The sequence below is a fragment of the Pyrgilauda ruficollis genome, unplaced genomic scaffold, assembly GCF_017590135.1.
Source record: "Pyrgilauda ruficollis isolate IOZ18807 unplaced genomic scaffold, ASM1759013v1 scaffold3, whole genome shotgun sequence".
Lineage (NCBI taxonomy): Eukaryota > Metazoa > Chordata > Aves > Passeriformes > Passeridae > Pyrgilauda > Pyrgilauda ruficollis.
Window position 1 is genome coordinate 1,175,928 of NW_024524377.1, and position 24,395 is coordinate 1,200,322.

At 41.7% G+C, this 24,395-nt stretch overlaps 1 long non-coding RNA gene across 1 annotated transcript; it reads right to left on the minus strand.

Moving 5' to 3' along the window:
* Positions 1–692: 692 nt before the first annotated feature.
* On the minus strand, positions 693–24,395 carry LOC121356408. Its single transcript, XR_005955555.1, has 3 exons — positions 24,240–24,395; positions 6,996–7,098; positions 693–802 (listed from the first exon to the last, which is right to left on the minus strand). It is a non-coding gene; the product is annotated as an uncharacterized LOC121356408 (long non-coding RNA).

Consider the following 24,395-nt stretch of genomic DNA (forward strand, 5'->3'; position numbering starts at 1 on the left):
ATTGTGAATTCATGAACAATAAATGGGTTACAGTCAGACATACCTTAACATTTTAATCTCTGGTAGATAGGGCTTGGATAAGTGCTTTTGGATAGCTCTGTGTAATAGATTTATTCACCTGTATACATAGTTTACTTGACCATTTCTGAGCAGAAGGATTTCTTAGGGGTGAGGAAACAAAAAGTCTCCTCCAAGGGTGGCCACCTGCACTCTCCCATTGCTGGCCTGGCAGGCAGAGCTACCTTGCAGCCAGCTGGAGCACTAGAGCACATGCAACACCATTTTCAAAGGAGGGACTGGGCACATCATCCAACAAGAGTAAGGAAAAACCTCTTTCCAATCCCACCACAGCCCTTTTTGATCTCAGCCTCCTGCAGTGGGGACCATGTCTTGGAAATTCCCTGTAGCCTAGGAGACAAATCATGCTCTTACAGGCCCTCCTTCCCATATCTATCCCCCAAACTCCAACATAAAACGGTCATTTTTTGATCTGGAGGAATTTCTGCAGCCACAAACCACCTCTGACTTCTATGGGTACTGCTGCCCCAAGACATGGGCAAACTGCACCCAATATGACCTAGGTTTCCGGCACCAAAACCAAAAAAAAATTATCCTTCTGAGTTCTCCCTCCCATCCTGCAGCAGTTCTCCTACCTCCAGACGCAGGTCCTCGAGGTCCATCAGAATATTGGAGGCAGCTGTCTTCTCCAGCCCACTTGCTTGTCTCATCCACTTGTCAATGTGCTCCTTGTAAAGGTGCTGACGTTTGTTTGAGACATCAAAACTGTAAGACTGAATCAGACCTGTGAAGAATACAAATAACTGTGAGTGTTAAGTAATTTTCTTAACATGAAATAACTGTAAGCAGTTTTCCCAACATTTGTGCATTACATCCGAATTTATAAGTTATAGTGAGTCATCAAAACCATTTCCAATTATTTTAATAGGTGCTCCAAACGAGAATCTGAGCAGCCTCACCATATAAGAAACCTGGAAGGGTTAAAGTAGGTAACTTAATAATTCACTTTAGTTAAACATTTCCAGTTAAGTCACATATTGAAGTTTTTCCACACCTGAAAACATAGAATCTGTCTGAAAAGTACTTAGTAAAGAATTAGTGTGGCATGCCCATTGACTAGGTATTCCAACCAGATGGAAAACGCTTACATGCTCAGCGTTTACTAGATTTCCTCTCTTTTTTTTTTTTTTTTTTTTTTTTTTTGCCTAATTGTAACAAATCCAAGAAGGCACAAAGTTGGAGAAAACAATGTAATAAAGAAAAAAAAAATGGGAGAATCATACTTTCTTATTATTTTCACAGGAAGATTTGGGTTTAACTCTTGGGAGGAGACCCAGCTCAAATGACATTTTCACACAACCAGTACATCCTCTCCTATCCGCACTGAGCTGGGTTCAAAATAGCTGAATAGCAATAACTACCAGGCCAGTTGTGGATCTGACATTCAGAATTAAGCAGATGGCAAGCACGAAAATACAGTCTGGGTTAAACACTGACCACATTTGCCAGAAGCACAGACAGAGAAACCCCAGCCACATCCAGATCATAGGCAGAGCACATCCAGATCTACCAAAACAGTGAGAGCAGAATTCAGTATAAATTATTCTGTGCTAATAGTACACGGACATCTGACAGTATTTTTCTTTTCATGCCCTGCTTTTTTTTTTTTTTTTTTTTTCTTCTTTTTTCTCTTTTTTTTTTTGTTCCCCTTCAAAAGGATGGAATTTCACTCTGTACCGGACAGTTTGGCCAAGAGCTTTTTCCCAAATGGACGCAATCTCCTTTCTGATGTGAGTGCCTAACACCAGTCTCCTGCCACTCCATCCAGCCACGCTGCCCCCGCGGTGCTGCTGGGTAGGAGGTGATATTTAAAGCCATGCCAATGGAACACAACAGGGGATAGGCAGAGCACAGGCAACAGAAGGAGGATTTTGCAAGAGCTCGCTGGGTCACGATAAACTCCTTCTCTGGCCACATCCAGTGTCCAGCCCGTATGTCTGAAGATCTTTGCTGGAAAGCCTTTGTTATTTATTTGGAAATTCACTGTGGCTGTGGTTTAACTCTGTGTTTTGGAGCTGTTCTTTAATTGATATTGGACACTTCATCCTCCATAAAAAACGGTCGAAGGAAGACAGTGAGGCAGGTGATCAACACCAGTGGGTGACCTGGTCTCTATAAGAATGTTACTTAGACATCAAAAAAATCTGCTGGAGAAGAGAAAACAAGTGCACAAGAGCTGTATTTATGAGGTTAAGAGAATCCTACCTTTGGCTAAGCATCAGTAAATGCCTTGCAGAGAAACTTCTTTGTTTCTGGCACAAATAAATATTTATTATTGCACTGGGGAAAAAAGTGCTCTCACAAAGCCTAACTATTTTAATAAAAAATTTAATATGTTTATTTCTTCCAGACAGGAGATAAAAAGTTGTCAGAGAAATAATGGTTTAAATTACAGTGAGATGTTTCCTTGCCTAATCTTTCTCTTTCTTCTTTCCCAAAAATCTACGTGGCATGCTCAGAAGTTTTATTTTTAGTGAGAAATGTCAAGGAAACACTTTATGGTAAGTGGCTGCTCTCTATTAATTCTTTTGTTATTAAATGTGGGAACATTAATTACCATTAATCATTTTGGCTCTAGTATAGATTTCCCGCAATAAATTCTTTAAACACATATACAAACCCTATAATCTAATCAAGTAATTTTCTTCTACCTACTTGGAAGGGAGAAAACAGCAAGACTGTTATTGTTACTTCTATTTTTTTTAATTCTGAGGATGCAGAGGAGAAACTGGCAATGGGACCTCTATAGGAACAGAGAAAATACCCAATAACTATTCCTACAGACAGTGTATGTGCTTCTCACTAATAATCATGCCTTAGAAGAGGCAAAGTGCCTTAATAAAATGTAAAGAAATTCAGAAAGCAAGAGATTTATGCAACTCTAAGTCATCAAGGAAATATATTTCTCTGCAAATGCAAAGACAATAATGAAACTTTGTTTTTCCTCGAGAAAATAAGAAGTAAATACCTGAATTAATTCTGCAGCAATTAGCAAGGTGCTTCCTAATGTAGCTGTGATACAGCCCACATTTCCAGTGCTGACAATGAAGTTCATATTTAGTGACATAAACATAACTTTATTGAGATAAAGAAGAAATGTAAAGTTACAAATACAGGTTGCTGTTGTCAAGATAGTCATGGGAGCTTGTGCTCTGTTGTTTTTCACAAGGTAACACTGGGCTGCTGAACTCTTTTTAAACCTGCCATCACCAGATTCCCAGATTTTCATACTGGCAGGTGCATTCTTTAAACCACAGCGGGTAATTCTGCACAATAACGTTGTCATTACTCCTCGAAAGCCCTAATTTGAATAAACATGATGAATGAATACACTGCATTTCTCAGAACAAACAAGCTCCATCTTAAGCATGGAAGCCACAGTGTGACTGATTAAGTATGGATGCTGCTTGCCAAATCTCACTTTCGCTTTTAAACTTGTAATTGTTCTCAGAATGAAGTTTCCATAATGAACAGTTAAAACCATTTACCTCAAATATTGATTTACAGCTGGAGGCCTTGCATTAAAACGTGTCTTAGCCACTTTGGGCCTTTACCAGCAGCCAAGGTCTGTGCAGGCAGAGGAGAATAACTCTGTGAGGATTCCCTTCACTGGGATGTGATCCACACTTTGCACTCCAAAGTCCACAGTCATCCATCCAAAATCCAGCAGCTAAATAATACAGCCACATCCCAGCAGCTCCTCAAGTCCTCTCACCTCATGTTAAACTCTTTAGTCCATCCTAGCACAAGTTTTACAAACAGGTTTTAATCTCTCCACTCATGCCTTTCCCCACTCCAGACAGCTCCCACTGTTTCTGCCTCTAAGCTTCAGCTTTTCTGGAGCATCTGATCTCCTCCACAAATTTCCTTTTGTTCCCTAGGATTCTGGTGTCCTTTCAGGCTTCTTTCAAGGCATTCTAGACACTCAACATTTAATAGAAAACTCAGCCTTCTAAGAAAAGATAGCCAAACATTACTTCTCTCTTTTTCATTTTTTCTTCCAGAAGCTCCCTGAACTGACATAACACTTCACAGCTGGGCCAATTCCTATATCATATCCTATTTCCTTTCCTAAATCTGTTGCCTTTACAGACTGCAAACCACTTCTTCTATCAGGCAGCTCAAAAGTATTTTCAAGTAACCTGCAGCTGCTGAGCAGCTCCAGGGGGTCTAGACCACCTATGTGAGATGATGAATGGATGTTCTCACTCTTCCCTTAATAAAATCCTCTAGAGGGGAAATAATGAGGGTCACCAAAGATTATATAAATTCCTTGCTGATGGAAATAAATTCAAAAAGAATAGTTCCCAGAGATGGACAGAATCTTTGTGGGGAACGTCAGTGGAGGTGCAATCCTTCCGGACATTGGAACAGTCTGCTCAGGGCAGTGGTGGAGTCCCCATCCCTGGAGGGATCTAAAAGCTGTGTGGATGTGGCCCCTGGGGACATGGGTTGGTGGTGGCCTTGGCAGTGCTGGGGAATGGTTGGAATCCATGACCTTAGAGGGCTTTTCCAACCTTATTATAACAATAAATCCCACGATTTGCCAAAGCATTGCTGGGAAAACCTGACTTCCCATCTGCTCGGCAGAGAAATCACACTGAGACCCCTCCAGGAACGTGCCAGAGCGTGGATCTAAAAAGGCAGGAATGTGAAAAACCTCCTTTTCACCCCTTCCATCCACCAGCAGAGCTGAGGGTAACCTACTTTCCCCCAGGAGTGCCTGTGCTTGCGAGGAGCACAGGCACAATGGCAGGGAGCTCACACACATTGTTTGATAACGTTTTAGCACCCAAGTACCCTGCATCCCACGGCTTTCCTCCCTCCCAGGATGTCATGGAGTTATTGACATTGACAGAACCAGGTTAACAGAGACTAAAGGAACACTACAAATTCCTGCCCCTAGCAGGAGGGATTGAATAATTGCTTTTTTCCCCATTTCTGCTGCATTTTTTTTTTTCTGTAAAAGTTCTCAAGCTCTGGAAAACAACAGGTTGTAGTACAGGTTGTTTCCCACCATGCTGAAAATGTGCTTTGCATTTTGCACCATGATAGCCTGGACCCCCTCTCAAAATGACTCAGTAAAGAGGTAAATTCTGAGGTATCATTTTCTCCAGCTGTATAAACACTAACATTTTTAGAAAATATAATCTGGGATCATATATCATATGTGTGCTATAAGAAAAATAATTTTAACAATCCAGATTTTGAAAAGAAATACAGAGTTTTCTTAATTTGTCAATTTATCACAATTTATGCCACAGATAGTGAAAACTACTCTGGTTTCAATATTAGTCAGACATATCCAGAAAAGAAAAAAATAAAAGACCTGTAATATTCACCAGTACTTAATTTTTAGCAAATTTAGTCATCTTATTCAAGTCTTTTTCATTAGATTATTGTCACTTTCTGGGAAAAAAAGAAAATAAATTTAAAAATTAAAAAAATATAAAAGTGAAAAATCCAAGCATTTCCAGTTTCTGCTGGAGAAGAGACAAAATGCCTGTGACTTAAAGAACCTGTCACAAGTTATAAGCATAAATAGCACAGTTTTATATCTTCGGGAATAACTTCAAATACACAGAACAGCCCCCTGGTTTTAATCTTATTTTTTCCCTTAATAATTGACCTACATAAGCAACCAAATCCTTGGTATATTATAGTGGCATAATTTAAATTTCTCTTACGTGTACTGTAGAGTTGTCACTGAGGTCCCCAACCAATCATTATGGAAGACTGAGGGCTGGAGTGATGCTTTGGTTGCCGCAGTATTTAGGGGGGAAAAAAGGAGGGAAAGCAGTAAAAAAAAAAAAAAAAAAAACAACAAACCCTCTCGAAATGAACAACCTGGTGGAGGTTTCAATCCATTAGCAGCATTGAGCTTGCCAGTTCTGTACTGCAGCATTTGACAAGGCTCTGAGCCAGAGATTAAGGCACGTCTCCTGAGGAAGGAAAAGAACAGGAGCTTCCACACTTCATTAAGGATATGTTTTATTTGCAAACTGCCAACCCACAGAGTGGCACTGACTTTTGGGTCATGGAAAAGGTTGCAGTTGTGCACTTGAGCCGTGCCAAGCTGAGTTGGATAATGCTCCTAAAAAAGCAAATCAAAGAAAAATGATAAGGAAAATAGGGAAATCCACTAGTACAAACCACCTAAAATAGGACTTGAAATGTAACTTGTGCTCCAGTCAGGATTTTCCTCCTCAAAAATCGTGCTAAAGCAGGACAAGAGCCCAAAACAACAGGGAGCAGTTAACTACAAAATGCATATTCAAGCTGTGTATTTTTCTTATAATTTAAATATACATTCTCAGATTTATTTCACAGTGATTGCTTTAAAAAATGTTAATATCCCTATAGAATCGAGCCTTATCTCCATTTGATGCTTTGCCAAAGACTGTACTAACATTCCACCACTGTACACTTTTTTTTTTTTCCTAAGCTATTGTTGTTTTTTCCTGGCTTGTTTTTCAAAATCCAAATAGAAATACATAGTTTATATGGTTTAGAGCATAAATCATAAATCACTCATCATAAAGGGCCAGTTCTTGGAGTCTTTATTTGTTGTTTGCACTGGCAATTTCCCAATCATTTTCACAAGGAGCAGCATTTGAATAAAGACATGATTGCCAGTAAAGGTAAATTTTCTTTATTCCAGGAAAAAATGCTTTAACAATAATATTCTGGGTTAAGTTCCAGATCCTCTGCAGTGACATCAACAGAATAGTTTGAAATGAAAGGTGCTCAATGGCTAAAGGTAAGAAAAAAGAGTGCCCATGGGACCATCACTGGGAAGCTTGCCTAAGAAGACATAAATTATATTTCTGGAATGTCCATGACCTATTTCTTTGGATTTTAAAAGCTCCAATAGTGATCACCAGTGAAGCTGTGATTTGCTCTGCCTGTGCACCCACCTGGTCCAGTTGCAAACACCACTGCAGCTGTTGCAAAACTGGCAGAGGTGAAGGTGTAGCTCTACAAAGATCAAAGCTGATGGCTCTGCATCATCTTCAGTGCCTAAAGAAACCAAAGCAGTTATTTTTATTTTTAATTTGTAGCTGAAAGACCATTTATGGACATAAAATGCTGCTGCTGGGTGTCCTTCAATACTTAAGAAAACATGAATTTTATAATCTACTGCTGCACAGAACAGCAGTAATTTTTAAAGTACTTCAAGCTCAATCACCTTGGTAGAATGTATCTTTTTTTTTTTTTTTTTTTTTCCTTAAATGCATGCAGATCTCAGGGTATTTTCACTTAACACGTCCACACGTGCATTTACCAACCACAGCTGACTAGTGGTTCTTCCCTGTTGGGCTTCCTGATTTTCCCTATTTCACTACCTTTGATGACATTTTCAGCTAGAACTGGTAGTTTCTGTGTAGCCCAGAATGACAAGATGCCATGGGAGCCATAACTGGCAGCAAAAGTGGCACTCTGGCTCAGCCCAGGCAAAGGTTCTGGGAAGCATCTTTAATGAGATCAATGGAATATTTGCTTTGCCTCTCTTCTCTGTTGAAGACATGCAGAGCAGGGAAAGTCAACAGCTGCAAATATATTGGTCTTTTTTGGTCTTCTCCATTCAGGATAACCAAATTTGTGACCTTGGAAGGAACAGTTAAACTGCTTGCAAGGATGAAGTGGATAAAACCATCAGCCAAAATGAAATGTTCACCCAGAGCAGAATCACGGCATCCCCTTAGTCTTGAGAGAGAATCAGTGATTGGGAAAAATGTCAAAAGCTTACAAGAGAGAACTTTTGAACTGTTGGCCAATTTTGCTTTGGTCTTATAAATTTTCTTCACTTGCCATGTTCTGCCTTCATGAAAAAAAAAAAAAAAAGAGAAGAAACAACTAACAACAAAAACATCAAACCTATAACCATCAGTTAGCTCTGTGGTGAGGTGTTTTTCTGCCAACCTGAGGTCAGAAGCAGAGCTGGCATCCCAAAAACAAGGCTTTGTATTATAGCATTGTATTTTTGATGCGGTATTTGAGAGTCAATTACTGTTTCCATTATAAACCCTGTTTTCCAAGGGTTTATACCTCAACCGTTTTCATTTTCATCATGCTGAACTTGGCATATGAGTATTATGGGTTCACAATTTTTAAATAGACCAAATGAGGTTGGCCCATTTTTAGATACAGAGTAGTCAGAAACTGTTTGTCAGTTGGTTTTGATTTTTATTCTTTGAATTTCAAAAACTGAACTGTAGTTTCACTTTTAGAACTGCATTACTTCAGAGAATTAGTCTCTGCGGCTGTGTCTGATACCTCTCAGCACTTCTAAGAAAAATTTAATTGCATTTTTTTGTAAATAAAAAAGCCTGTTGACAAAATTCTCCCTTTAAGAGCTGATTTTCTTTGTGTAATTTCAGATGCCAAGACTCCCAAGCCATATGTCCTTCCAGAGGCTGGTGCACATCAAGCCACTTTTACAGCTGAGAGGTGGATTTTAGCCCAGTAACTTACCTCATTTTAGAAAACTGGGGGCAATGCATCAATTCAGAGGTCAACATCTCCAGTCATAATCTTTCCGGTGACTTCAGAAAGCTTTGGACCTGAGAGACCTGGAGGAATTGTCTCACTGTTTCCCCCACCAATGACTCAAGGTTGACTGTGCAACGTGGGGCAGAGGGAGGGCTGTCTCCTGGGCCAGGTGAAGCCCAGAACAGAGTGTACCCTTGATGGAGACCAAAATCCAGATGGCCACTGGCTGCTGAGCCCTCCATCTGGGGCTGCGTGTCACTCAGTAATTGCACACAGCAGATGCTAATTGCTTAAAAGCTCCTTCAGCTTAGAAAACTCACTTTGCCAAGGCCACGACGAATATTTTTCTTTGACTTCAATTTCCATGCATTCCTTCCACCTGAATTTCCTGCATTTTTTTCTATTAATTGAAGATAGCTGGAATCACAGGGCAATGACACAAAAGTTTCACAATTTGGCTGTAGAACTGTTGGACTGACTCATATTCAGTTCATCCCTGTGAACGCCTGTTTCTGGAGAAAAGGTTTGTTTCGTCTGAAGTACAAAGAACTCTAAGTTCATTCTTACTAGAAAGGTTTCTGGTATTTTTCCCCAACAGAGCTGCTCTGTAGTCTAAAATCAGAGCAGAATCTGCTCTCTATGAGCCAGATCTCTACTTTAAGGTGACCAATAAAACTTTTAACTTCTAAAACACAATTCCACGTAATTTTTTTTTTTTTTTTACAAATCATTCTTAGAGTACACCGGTAAGATCTGCAAGTTGGATCATACTAATGTGCTTCATTGGGAAAATGAATCACAGCGAAGCTGTGACTCACCCAGAGCTACACAGAGGATCAGGGTCAGAGACAGGAGGAGAACAAACATTCCAATTCCCACTGCCGTGGGTTGCTTTCCCAACACAGAAACTGAGCAGAAAGCAATTAGATTCCAGTCCAAACTTTGCTGTTGGCAATCAATTTCAATAAGTTCTAGGACAAACCACTACTCCTCACTCATTCTGGGGGCAGTCACACGATTTTGTCACCTCTCCTTACATCCCCCATTGCAGCAAGGTGAGGCACCAAGCCAGTAGGCAACACCAAGATCCATCACTGCTACAGTTTACATCATACTGTCAGGTGGATCCAATTTTTCCCACATGTGACTGACAGGCTGAATTTCAGGGGTGGAATGCAGAGTTTTGGGCTGCCATCTTCCCTTTCACCGTCTGTGTGGGATCACCACGGGCTGCATGTGCAGAGAGTGCTTGCCCAGATCATGTTTTTGTGAACACTGACAAGAACAACTTTCTTGAAAGCTATCAAAGGCATCCTCATTATCCTTTATGGGCTGTGTAGAAAATGTCTCCACTATTAGACATTTAACTGGAGTGCAGCAGAATGATTTTGCTGGCCCCCTCCAGTTCTTCGGGTAAAAGCTCTGTTCATAATCAGTTTCTGCTTTTTTTAATGAACCTCAAGAGGTCCCTTCTGGTACACTTCAGTTCCCTTTCTAGTGTCCCATTGATTTTACAGACTTTAGGAACTTGCTCTTAACCTTCTGCTTTTTCCCTGGATCACTGCTGAATGATTAGGCACTACACAGCCCTTTGTTACCCAGAACACTGAGAGTGATATCTGGAGAATTAAAACACCAGTTACAATAACGTTTGCTGGGGAAAGAGACTGTTCTTCTCTCAGGGCTATTGACCCCATTTATGTGCATGATTTTCTAAGAGGACAAGAATGACTTCAGACTCAGGGAAAAAATACAGGATGGTCTGCTTGAGCACAAGATTGAAATCCACTCAAGAGCCTATGCTTGTACTGTGAATTTCAACAGCAGAAGTGGAAGCATTTAGTGTTGGGAAGGGTAGGCCAGAGCCTGGAATATGGTGGGCAGTGTGCAGGAATAAAATGTAGAGATTAAAGAAAAGGATTTTAAAGGATTTTCCAACTAAAGTGTTTCCAGTTATCTGATTTGATTCACATGGAGCCACAGCAGTGCCAAAAATGCATGCTTGTTGGGTTTTTTTGAAGTTGGAGAAGTTTGAGAATTACTTCTTAAGACATGCCAGGTAAATTCAAAGAGAGGGATGCTTGATGCAAGGACATCCTCCTAACCACAGAATAGCAGTGCCACAGGCTGTGATTAAATGTGCTGTTCCTCCCAGAGACTCTGATCCTTCTCAGATGCTCTCATTCCACCCGAGTCCTGGTGCAGGAATCATAGAATGGTTTGGGTTGGAAGGGACCTTAAAATCATCTGATTCCAACCCCTCCTCACCAGGGGCAGTGATTTTCCCATGCAATTTTAGGACTTCTTTTCTTTGCCATGCCCTCCCCAAGTACCACATCAAATTTTTTCAGGGTAGATCAGTTCTTTGAAAACGGTAAAGGACCGAGCTCTGATATCATCCTGCAAACTTCCTCACTACCCCCCCTGCCCCAGGATTTTCCCAGGAGGGTGAAGTTCAGGAAACTCCATTTGCATCAACAGGTTTGAGGCAGAGTGCAGAGACAGCTGCAGCCCAATTACCTCCCGCCCTCGGCTGCTGCTGCCTGGCTGAAAGATGCTGGGAGGGGGGCAAAAATAAAAAAAAAAAAAAACAGCCAAGCTTAAAACCAGAGAAAGAAATCTCATCGTTGTTGTGGTTGTTGAGATGCCAGCTGAAAAGGAATCATTATAAAGAGGCTGATACTTTCAGGGGAAACAGAGGACTCACCCGAATGATCCCAGTTAAGGGCCTTAACAGAGAGGAGGCTTTAACGGCTCTCTGGAACTGGTGAGTCTCCCTGCTTGGCTGGGTTTGAATTGTGTGTTACTGCAGTAACATCTCACAAACAGGGACACCCCTCCTCTTTAAAACTGTTTGCTCCCGAAATAGCAACGCAATTTAGCAATATTTTGTATCAAGACAATTACATTGTAGTATTATTGTAGTCTTAGTACCTCATTAAAACAAAAAAATGTTAAATCCTTGTTTTGTTGAACACAAGAGATGAATAGTAAATATTGATTTAGAATGAATGCAAACATTTCCCTAGGAGTGGATAATTACAGCCTTTCTATGCAAAACACTTATATTTGAAGAAGCACTTCACTTACTTTGCCATGTGGTATACATTCTTTAGTACATTTTAAATTATACGTTGTCCTGGACAGTGTCTGCTCTATAATTTCTTGTGTCTCTACACCAGAGTCAGTATGTAATTTTAAACTGCAAACTTTCTGCCAACGAGAAAGGGAGAACAAGCTTAACTCTTTCCCTTAGCTGGGCTCAGAAATCAAATCAGACTGCACACAGAGTCCTACAACCAGTGAGTTCAGGGCTCGAGCAGCAAGGAACAAGTTCAGAGTAGCTGGAATTTAACAAAGATGCTGCTCCCAGCAGTCCTCGTTTTCACACGGTATTTTCTGATTGCATCCAAGGCTCCATGTGCTCCAGTTTCCAGCCAGATCACAAGGAGTCCAAAAGTTTGAACAAAAAACCCTCGACTTCCAGAGAATTCACAAATGAAATGAACACGTGAAAAAGAGCGCTGAGGTTAAGCACATTCGAACGTGTATCTCAAGGAAATAATTTTTTCTACTTATTTTGGCATTCAGATGGGCAGTTCCTTTGCAAACTGACATGGGAGAGGCTCGGCTCTTTCTAAGGAGGGCCAGGCTTCCATATGGTGCTACATTTTAAACCATGTATGTCTATTAGGTTGAAAAACTGCAATATAAATTCATAATCAGGCAACATGAATGTGAACACAATATGCCTCTAGTAACTTGAGAGATTAATCCAAATGAGTTATGAATTTTGTTATCTTATATAACCACAAGCACCCTCACTGCATATATTTCATGGACCAAGTTTTCCAAACCTGGGACCTTGCACCTAAATGACTTTTTTTTTCATAAATATTCAATCCCTCATCTCCTCATCCCAAAACAGGGACAAGCTTAAATGGATATTTAAACTCATCCTAGTTTAAGCAGCATTTAAGGATGCATTTAGAGCCCCCTGACACACCATGCAAGGAGAGGGTTCTGTGTGGTGCTGGATGCAGAAAGTTCAGGCCCCACAGAAGATTAGAGACTGTGGTTAATTCGTTGCAGTAATGAGCAGAGCAATGGCACTCAAAGGAAGAGCAAACAAGCGTTGAATGTGATTCCAGACATTGACCACAAATTGCATTGAGTAACCCAGCACAGCCCTGGCAGGAGGCTCTTACATGTGCCATATACTCTGGATATCTCCAACTTTTTCTGTAAAACTTACAAAGCTGCCTGTAACTACAGGACAAGGGGAAACTGACTCAGGCTGTGCCAGGAGATGTTCAGGTTGGACATTGGGAAGAATTTCTCCACTGAAAGGGTGGTCAAGCTGCCCAGGAGGTGGTGGAGTCACCACCCCTGGAGGTGTCCAAGGAACTCGGTGCTCTGGTTTAATTGAAGAGGTGGAGATCAGTCAGGTGTTGGATTCAGTGATGCTGGAGGTCTTTTCCAACCTTAATGACTTTTTGTTCTGTGATTCTACAGGTCTTACATCCACACATGTACACCAGCACACTCATGTTTGCTCACAAAGCCCATCCCAGTGTTACTTCTGCTGGATTTTTAATCAGGGAACCCATTGAGTATCTACTACCGTACAAAAGAGTTAAATACAGGTTTAAGGAAATATTATTGTATTAGGGAAGTGGTGGAGGGAGGGGAAAGAAACTAGATAAATTTGAAATAAAACAGATTTTACTATTTCAAAATAATTCCCTGGAAGGGGAAAAAGGGGAGAATGAATGGAAAAAAGCAAAAAAAAAAAAAAAAAAAAGGCAGCATATCAAAATACAGCAAGTTCTAAACTGAAACAGCAAAACATTGCTGGGGAAAACAATGAAATGCTGATGCCCCTTATTTTCTCCAAGATCTTTCTCAGGAGCCTCACACTTCACCCACCACCAAACCCTTTCCACAGTGAGGTTTTCTCCGGCAGCTGATCATAAGGAGACACATTTCCCTAAAGTGTGCTTCCTTAGGCACGGCTTTGTACTTCCCGAGAAGCTTAGCAGAGTATTAAGGCAAGAGACTTCAATCCTGTGGGCAAAGTTATGCGTCTACAAGGAAAATATTCAACCTCCCCACTTGGCACCTACCCCTGTGCTATTTGGAGGCAGCCCCATCTCCACAGCAGCACCCAGGATATTCCTGCTCAGAGCGACTGAAGAAACCTTCCACTGGAATTTACTGCCTTTAAAATTGCCTCTTCCCTTTGCCCCTTATTCCATGGATTTGCATAACCATAGGGGAAAAGACGACACGAGATAAAAATAAAAGCGGCCACTGCGGATCCAAAATCAAGGGGAAAGTGTCAGGGCAGTGTTTTGCTTTGGGTTTTAGTGGAGACAAAATAACTGAAACTACTAGGAAAGATAACGTATGACTAAGAAAATTCCCTGAGCAATCAGAGGATGTGTTTTCAGCTTTTTTACATTCTAGTTTTATTTTCTCACAGCAATGAAATAGGATGAGATTGGAGTCCCATGACCAAGCTGGCACAATCCACGCACCCTACCTGGATAATCACGGACTGTAAATCATCATTTTATAAGAATTTAACTTTTCAGCTTCCAACATAATCAAACGTGGTGGTGAGGGGGGCCACTAATCATGACAAAAAATATACTTCAGCTTCTTTCTTGAAGTGCCAACTCCAATAAGTTCTCCGAGCGAAATTAAATGCATGCTCTTATTCCAAACCACAGTTTCCCCCTGGGATGGCCCGATCTCAAGTGGGGGCTGAAAGGCCAGTTGAACCACAGCCCAGGGTTACACCCATTTTTGCAGTTTTTTTTAACTACTGCATGTAGTATAAATTGTATCCCAGCCCACTCAGTGACTGTGCTTTCCAGCATTGGTAATAAAAAAAGATGTCTTCATAGTTTCCACATTCCAGCACTAACGAGTGGGCCAGTCCATATCTTCCCTCGGTTTCTCACAGTTTTGTGTTTGTTTGTTTTAAAGGCTTCTCTGCAAAGCTAAGGGCAGAAAAGAAAGAAAGATCTGGTGTGTGGCGTGACGGTTGGCGCCGAGTCTGAGAACTGTAACAAAGAGTCATTTTAGAGTAGAAATTAAAGTGGAAAAGACCCATTAGTCCATGTGCTGCCTGTCCCTGCCAATGTGAGGGTGCTCCACGGAGCGATGCTTTTCCGCAGGCTCAGCTCCGAGCTCCCCGCTCCTGCCACCAACACCAAAATTGCGACATTTCGGCGCAAAACGCAGCCCTCCACATCCCAAACCTCAGAGAGGGAGTTCCATCTCCTGAAGCCTCCCAGAGACTGGGCATCTCCTCTCTAATGCCGCAGGGGGCTGGGAGGACCCTGGCCTGGCCTGTCCTCCAGCAAAGGAGCTGGTCGTGGTGTCGGCGTGCCAGCTGCTGCCCTGCCACCACAATGGCCAAAGCAAACATCACACCATGCAAATTTATAACAAAAAGTGGAGCAGAGGCCAAACACAATGCCCTCCTGGTGGGAGGAAGTGTGGAGACAAGACTTTTTCCTTTTTTTTCCTCCCCCTTCCTCTTGGAAGGGAGGAGAAATGTTTCTTGGCTCCTCACTGTGAAATACAGCAGTGGCAGGGGAAAGGGAGCAAATCCAGGCACTGGCTTCTGCAGATATCGATCTCTGTGCACTCTGAAGTGGATTGTGACCTTTGGCAACCTCACCCTCAGTCAGAGAGTGGGATCAGGGAAGACTATCTGAGATGGAAATAGCCATTTTAGTCACTTTTTAACCTTGCAGTCCCTCAGCAGGGTATGAAATCCTGGAGATCGTGCAGGTTCTGCAACACGAGGGAAGTGCTGCAGCAGGGTGGGCAAATTGGAAGGAAAGGGTGGAGTGGGGTCAAGTTTTTCCATCCCAGCTCCCAGATCATCTCCAGAAAGCTGATGGCATAGAGGGGAGTTAGAAAGGGTGAAGTCCATTGCCTGTGGCATGAGTCAGATGTAGAGGCAAGAGAGAACAGTGGAAGCACGAATGGGTTCACACTATTACATAAAAAAAAAAAAAAAAAAAAAGAAAAAAAAGGGGAAACCCAAAAGGGGTCCCCCTATTAAAAAAAAAAAAAAAAAAAAAAAAAGGAAAAAAAGAGGGAGTAATTTTATGCTTTAACAATACTGGCACTCAGGAAAGATGCAGTTCTTGAAAGCTGTCATGTGTTTGGGACTCCAGTATTCCCCTCCAGACACATCCATCCTCCATTCACAGGACCAATGGCCAATGCATTCAGGGCTAATTTGGCGCATTCTTGATCCCTGGGACCCGCTCTGCGTGTGCAGAAGAACTTCTCACAATGCAGGCAGTTGTGTGCAGATCTGCACACAACTGCAGGCTTTGTCCAGGACTTCTCCATGTCAGGCATCCAAACTGGAGCTGCTGAAGTCCGGAAACAGCCCAGACAAATAGCAAAAACACTATTTCTCTGTACGCAGAATATTTTTAAGCAGAATAAGGGCACTTGGATTATGCTGGCTGTGTAGGGGAAAAACCTTAAAAGTCCACAATAAGAATGTAAGCACTCAGCAGACAGGCCAGCCAGGGAACAAACCTCTGTATCAAATGATAATCAAGGCTAGGAGAAGCAAATCCAAATTTCCTAAGCACGGGGAGGGCTCACAGGACTGGTGGAGACGGTACTTACCATACGAAAGTGTTAACAAGCAGTGAAAGAACTGAAGCGCATCTAATTAAAAATGCATACCAAGGCATAAAGACAGAGTATAAGAGTAAACAAATGGCAGAGACCAGATTTGTTTGCAATAAATGAAGAGGAAAACACCACACAATGCAAACTCATCCAGCACAGAGGATACGCAGGGAGGCAGGCAGGGAAAGGCATCACTCTGCAAAAACCTCCCAGAGCAAAGTACAAGGCAAGAGAAAAGCACGTGGTGCACTCAGGCATGGATGAGGGGGGACAAAGGGCTGGAACTAGTTCCAAGACACCATCTCTGGTAAGAATATTTGCCGTTTCCAAACAGGTACCACACTGCAATATGGTTAGACCAAAAGACGCTGCCAAGCAGAGCTCCAGCTCAGCATATGAACAGGCCACCACGGGACACAAAACAAAACAAGGCCTTATGGGAAAGAGTACATTTTAATATTTCTGCTGTAAAATATCTAGAAATAGGCAGGAAGATACTGATTTTGTCGAGGTTGGAGATGTCATGAAAGAGTCACTTCTGTTTAACTGGCTGAATGCACAGAGTTTGTGGCTATTTACATGAGTGGCACTGCTCCATCTGCATTGATTTTCAGAAATAGAAAGGTCTTCAAATCTTAGAATGATTTGAGTTGGAAGGGACCTTAAAGCTCATCTGTTCCCACCCCTGCCATGGATAGAGACACCTTCCACTATCCCAAGTTGCTCCAAGCCCCATCCAACCTGGACTTGGGCTCTTCCAGGGACCCAGGGGCAGCCACAGCTTCTCTGGGCACCCTGTGCCAGGGCCTGCCCACCCTCACAGGGAAGATGTGCCATTAGAAGAGCTCTTGCATCCAGGAAATACTGACACCCTCCACTGCTGGTGTGTTCATCATTCCTGATTCTGAACAACACTGGAAAACAAAGACCAGACACTCTGCCAAGACTTGCTATGTCACACCTTAACCACAAGGAAAACATGGGATTTCCAGAGCCAGCAGGAACTCAGGCCCATTGGCAGCAGCTTGTCCTGTCTTCCCTCACCCCAGTCACGAGGCCACCTTCCTTTTTTCAATAACTATCTTTCTTCTGGGTCGTACAGCACTGAAAAATGGTGATCACACCATTTCCCAGAAGCAGCGTTTGCTTGATTACTGCAGAGCACTGTCATCTGTTTGTTTTTTCAACACATGATAGGCCACTGCCTTCATCCCTCTGGGATTCCCAGCCAAGCGCAGTTCCCATCCAAATGGGGATAAAAGTTCAATTTTATTTCACGGTTTTGTCTTCCTTACAACAAATCTTTTCTGACAGTGTTTTCTGACTGCTAAACTGTTTCGTTTTGAGCGATTGATCTAAAACATCTGTCTTTGAGATTAAAAGCAATGTTGAAGGGATATTGCCACGCTACTCCAAAGGTGTGGAAGTTTTTGAACACCAAACCAGTAAGAAACAGGAGGGAAATTTTAGGAAAACTCATGCACCTCACCACTTGTGTTTGCAGCGTGCATCTTTCCCCAGAAAGTTTTGCCAACTGCCACATAATACAGGAAGTCGTGCTTCAAAATATTTAAGGTTGCATTTCTCACTATTTCCTCCTTATCGTTTATAAGACCCACATTTTAAAATGTCAGTCTGCATACGGGAATGTTTAATCTCAAGGATGCTGATCCTTTGGGAAACTTTTTTAATCTTCTTCTAAAGTTGGGGGATTTGTTGGTTTTTTTTTTTCCCCCTTTGCTTCTCTCTTCTCTTAATGTTTTGCTTCTGTTTAGGCTGTACCTTTTTTCTTAGCTGCTTTTAAACCCCCCAGCCTCAAGCTGTTCTTCCCTTAAAGAGGACTTACATACACCTTTTGTAATGCAGCTGAAGGCAAGAATATTGCATTCCCCTGATATTTTATTTTTCCAAGAAATACAAAATGATAAACCAGCAAATTTAACTAAGAACATTTAAACTGTGAAAGTTTGTGTCAATGGATGTATGGTGTTAGTTCTGCAATGGGCCTGAATACCAGTCACAATGTTTGGCATTACATTTTTGTTTAAATTCCATTACTTCCGCTTGCCCATACTACTGCATTTATTTTTAGTGCGTGTGTTCCTTACTGCCAATTTAAATTCATTTAATGTTAGGCACACAACAGTTTTTCAATACCTTTCTGTTATTTGGCTGTATAATTAGCTTTCCAAAATATGATTTATTTTATTTTAGTTAAGTTTTGGCAAGAAATCAGGGGGCATGGGGGGTTCTTCAAGCACAGATTTACTACTGGCAACACTGCTATGAAGGGCATGGAGACCAGCATCAGAAATCCATCTTATTCACAGAAAGGGCAAATCCACTGGGGATTAAGTGTAGCCCCTCTCCACCCTCCCCTTCCCTGTCCCCCTTGGCTACCCTCCATTTACCAGCTCAGACATGGAACTGGGACTTATTCCTTGATTCAGAAAAATGAGCTATTAGAAGGCAACACCAGTTCCGAGTGTGCTGGACCCCGTCCAGGCAAAATTTGTTCATTTCTTAATAATAACAACATCACATCCTTCTAGTTCATTAATAAATAAAGGGTTTGGAGGGGCAATAAAAGGATTTTTCTTTTTTCATCTGCTAAATGAAACTATTGCTATAAAGGCCCTACATAATTCGCAGTAACCTGTGGTATCATAATAAATTGTGTTCTTTGGCCCTGAGCTCATACAGTGCTTAAGAATATGTTTAACGGAGGCACTGAATATGACTCCTATTTAGAAAAATAAAAAGAGATATTTCCTGCCTTTCAGGAGGGAAATATGCACCAATATTTAGATATTTGGTCACCTGTGCACCTTGGCTCCTGGAAACAACCACAGTGAGGTCAGTGACAACCAAAAGTACCAGATTCTGCTTATTGAAGAAGATATTTTATGCAAAGCTTTCTTCAGAAAGCTCCTAATCACATCAGGAATGGACTTGAGATATCTTCCCCCAAAACACCAGTGGACCAAAAGGAGCAGCCATTTTTGACAAGTGTTTTAGACTTTCTGCTTCAGGATAAAGGACCTGTCTGTGTGGATGGGAGCAGTCCTGGACACCAAAGAAAAGGCCAGTATCACACCAAAAAACCCACCAGCAGCTCCAAAAGCCATAATGAAATAAATTCAATTTGCTATCATGAAAGTGAAAAATTATATAATGAAAAGTATGTGTGTACATATATATATATATATACACACACACATATATAGGCTGGCCATCAACAGACACCCATCCCACACACCAATGCTGTTGTCTCTAGAACAGATCCTTTTGGAGTAGATTGTTTACTGCAATAGTTTTCTATATCTTCAGATAGGGACATTTAAAGGCCATTTAATCCAAACTCCTTCCAACAAAGAGAGACATATTTTCAACTAGACCACGTAGCCCAAAGTCCCATCCAGCCTGACCAGGAGCAGGGCAGCCATCGCTTCTCAGGACAACCTTTTTCATAGTTTTACCTCCCTTATTAAAAACTTCCTTATTTCCAAGCTAAACCAACCCTTTTTCAGTTTATCCCTCATCCTATCACAACAGGCCCTGCTAAAAATTTGCCCCCATATTTCTTATGGGGGAACATATGCACAGTCTTGACCTTTTGGTGTCTGGCAGCCTGAGGATATGGTGGACACCGTGCAGACCTCAAGGTGCCTGTTCTTCCCTCTGTTTCCTCCTCCAATGGAGCACTAATGAGTGCAATCAAGTGTCTTTTGGATTATTAATCTACACACAAGAATGCAGTCCTGAACCTTCAGAAAAAGCCATCCCACTCATAGTTTTAAGATCCAACATGACCCTGATGAGTCCTGCCCTGCATCCAGCTCATCAGACCCTCCAGGAAGAGGTGAGGTTTCAGGGTGACAGTGTGGCTGTGGAATGGGGTCAGCTGCTGCCTCTCCCAGTCTCACCTTTCCTGTGTGGAAAACAGGATGTCACTCAGTGATGTCTCATGCCTTTCCCCCAGTCAGACTGAGAAATGGGGACACTGCACATCCTCTTACACCACTCAGCTGCAAAACTGGTTTGGGGCTTTGAATAATTAACAGCAACGACCAGCCGTGGCTGCTTACAGGAGTCATCAAGAGAGATTAGCTGGAAGCAAGTACTGATGCTCTTAAACTTCTTATGTCTACAGCTGGCCTTGTTTTTTTCCCCTCCTGTTTCATTTAGCACCAAATTCTCCAGGTGCTTACAGGGCAGAGCTGAACCAGGGGCTGGTCCCTGCTGCCACCCCAGAGCTCAGTCCTGCTCAGGGCTGCCCCACTGCAGCTCTGCTCCCCACGACCCCAGCTTGATACTATCGAGTCCAAATTCGCTGGATTTTGTTTGCTGTGCCATAAAAAGAACATGGTAGCTGCAGACCATCATGCTAAATCATTTTAGCACCTCCTTTACCCTATATAGACTTACAGCGCTGAGAGCACATTTGTATTTTTCTCCTGCTACTTTGGATTTATACAAAAAAATGCCCCAATTTCCATTTATTTGTGACAGAATATTGCCTGTCTTCTTGTTTTATCTTTTCAGCTTAAGAAAAATAACATAGGACATGATCACCACTAACAAGACAGCACGTTCTATATAACTTCTCCCGCTGTGTTGTTTTATTTACCAGCTTTCAAATCCCTAACCTTCCTCTCTCCAGCTTCCTTTTAAATGAAAGGATCCTCTTGTCTCTGTGAAGTTCTTATCATCTGAACTGGTTTGCGTGTTAAAGTTTCAGCATCCATTTAATCAGTGATGGTTATTCTGCCTAATGACTCCTATACCCCTGTTAATACTCTTTTATCTGGCTCTAATATTTTAAGATCTTGTCTAATATTAATGCTAAATGCTAATATTAAAGATTTGCTACTAATATTTTAAGCTTTTGCTGGTAGTGTACTAATGTTTGGGGAGGTGCTTGGGAGTTCATTGTATTGGAAGGACCGCTGGATAAGTTTTAACAGCCTTTATGAGTATTGCATAGAAATCTAGGCAAAATAACTGGAATAGAGGGACAGGTTTCAGCAATTTATTTATGGAGTACCCTGCCAGCAATGAGCTCAGAATCAGGTTGAAAATGTATGTGTGTGTGGGCATGTGAGTGTGTGCCTCTCTGCATCTCTCCAATAAACCAGGATAGAGAAATATATCCCAAATAAAACAGGATAGAGGGAAAAAAAAAAAACCAAAAAACCTATTGTGAGGCAGAGGTGGGGGACAGCTGCAGCTTCTCCCCCACTGAGTTCCAGCCAGTGCTACCACCCCAGGTGATGCTACAGGGACAGGGAAGGAGGTGGCTGCTGTCCTGCAGGAATCCCAGCCCTGAATTACAATTCCTTCAGTATTGCTACTTCACCAATTTTTTCTATATACCTACAGACAGCCACGTTTATCTCTTGGCAATAGAGCATCCTAAAGGTTTACAGAGGACTAGGGGGAAAAAAGAATTAAAAGAAAAAATTAAATTTAAAACCTCCCATATTTCAATATCAGTTTATTACCATGAACCTCTGCCACATGCAAAGGGAGAACAGAATCCACTCTGCCTCTGAAGAACAACCTCTTCCACTAAAAATAAAATACAGTGCAGCATTTATTTCACCACGGTTTAAGAGTTAATGAAAGATTTGCACCTGTACAGCTGTTGCAGACTGAAACGAGCTTGTGGAGAGAATGTGTTTTCTGGTTGAGACAGTTGTAAATGCCTTGAGTAAAAACACTGAGGACTGCTAATGGATAGGTTTATTTTAAAGCATGCCATCTGCTATCAATCATAGAGAAGTATAGGAAGCAAGTTTGGCTGTGCTCCCTCCTTGTGAGCCTGATAAAGATAGGGCTGTGGTACTCTGGAACATTTAGTACTCAAGAGAATAAAACATCAAACCTACTCAGCAGCTCCACTAACAATAATAAAAATGCCTCTGCCTAAAGGTGACATTCTGAATTTACGATTATTTGTGTCTATAAAGTGTATTCTTTGGCTCCTGACTCATTCTGACTGTCTCACTACAAGAACAATACATTAAGCCTGCCTGAAGTAAATGGAAATCCTATCCTTTTATTAAACCAGCAGCCAGTACCTGAGATGTTCTTATGCCCTGTAGGACCCAAAGAAGGTTTTCTGCTCTGAGTGTTAATTCTTTTGGTAGGATTAAAGTCAACTGCAGAGAAAATGCTTATTTTGTGCACTCAGAACTAAGCCCTTCTCCAGGTAAATGTACTTTTAAAAGAATAAGAATAAAACCGAGAAAACCCAAGGCAGATTCTGAATATGTAAATACGCTAAGCAGAGGCTGCAAAAACTGCAATTTACCCCAATAGCTCATATTTTATGCTACTTAGCATTTGAGACAGGAAAAGCTTACGCTGTGAGAACCTGCCCAGGAAAACCATGCACAAAACTCCCAAAAGGTGTGTGCCAATCTTCCTTCCTAGCTCTGTAACTTCACATCTGCTGAAATTCTCCAGAATTGAATCCAGGGATTTTTTTTTTTTAATATACTTTTTTTTTCCCCTATACTGCATTTTCCCCAGAAAAGGCAATTGGAAGATGCAAAGCTACTTCCCGGAGATGCACGAGCATTTGGTTAACTTCAGAGGTATGAATCATTCCCCTGGCTAACACCACATCCCTCTTCTCTCACTCACACTCTGGTAACCCCACTGATCAGGAGTTTTCGAGCCTGCCTGCTTAAAAATAATTAAATATATAACCCTTCTTGGCAAATTCACCAGATATAAAAAACACTTAGCAATGGAGCACACCGGATCCGATCACACTGGGCTCCTGTCTCCTATCTGCAGCTTAACAAAATTCCCTTGCAAAGCCTGCTGCTGATTGGAAAGCGCTGCTGTGGAAGCTAGGGGGAAACCCACCTGGTGATCAAGCTCATGAGCCTAATTTAAAGTTAGTAGAGAAATTAAAAGTGGGGAAAAAAATTACAACAGCAGCATGGAAAAAAAATAAAGGAGTAAGCACTAGGAATAGGAAAAAGATAAAAAGCAATGGGAAAAGTGAGCTTTCCTTTGAAGTCTGCTCTGGAAAGTGACGGTGATTTCTTTCAGTGCCCCTCACACCTAGAATTCTTCACACAATGGGCCATAGGTCCAAGCAGAAAAACAGAAAGTGGAGGTTTAAACTTACAAAGTTCAAAAATATTAAATCAAGGCTGATTTTGGGCTGTATTCACTATTTTGTTCCTTAAGAGCTTCACTGTCTTTAAAGTCCATGGCCAAATGACCACTGGTTTCAAAGGATATCTTTAATCCCTTTGTCTGAGGAGCAAAAGAACTGAGAAATAAGTTTCTAGGGGAGGATCAAAACTAGTACATACTTGGAATGAGTAAGATGAAAGTTTATGAAAAAAAATTATGACACTATAGAGAGAGAGGAAAACCACAAAGATAGAGAAGATTGTTCTACAGGGAAGTGGATAAGTTCTGAGCATGTTGGGAGCAGTCTGCATGGTCGCTTGGCTGCAGAAACACATAAATACTGGAAACAACGCAGGAATATGGGAAGGTAAAGCTCAAGTAACAGGAAAAACTGGAACACAGGCAGTTGTCAAAAATTCCGTGCTCAGCAGCACATGGGGAATAACTCCCTGGAGGTAATCCTCACCTCTAGGTGAGGATTTCCAAATTATTCCCTTTCAAGAACAGCATCCCAATTCATAAGGAAATAAATATCAATGACCATCTCTCATTACTGAGCTCTGTACCAAAACCAGTCTGTTCCATGCTCCAGGGAGAGGGACAGCGAGTCACACAAGGGCACATCATAACACCGAGGTCACAGACCAGTCACAACCAGTAAAACCTCCAGCAAAAAGAGTTCACCAGAACTCCAGCTGATCAAAAAATTATTATAGCATTGAAACTTTCACAGAGACGTAGCTTTTTCTCAAAAAATGTCATTGCCAAGATTTTAAGTCTGGGATGAGGGGCTTGGATAGCCAGAGGAAAGACAGAGGAAGCCAATCCAGACTCACCCACAGCCTGATGTACACGCCCAGGGATGGCGGGAGGTCCAGGTCCAAATCCCAACTCTGAAGACATTCCCAACATTGCCGACAGCATCCAGAAGAAAAGATGTGCTTCACAGCCTTGTTCTCGACATTTTCAGGAAAAAAGAATATAATTCCCAA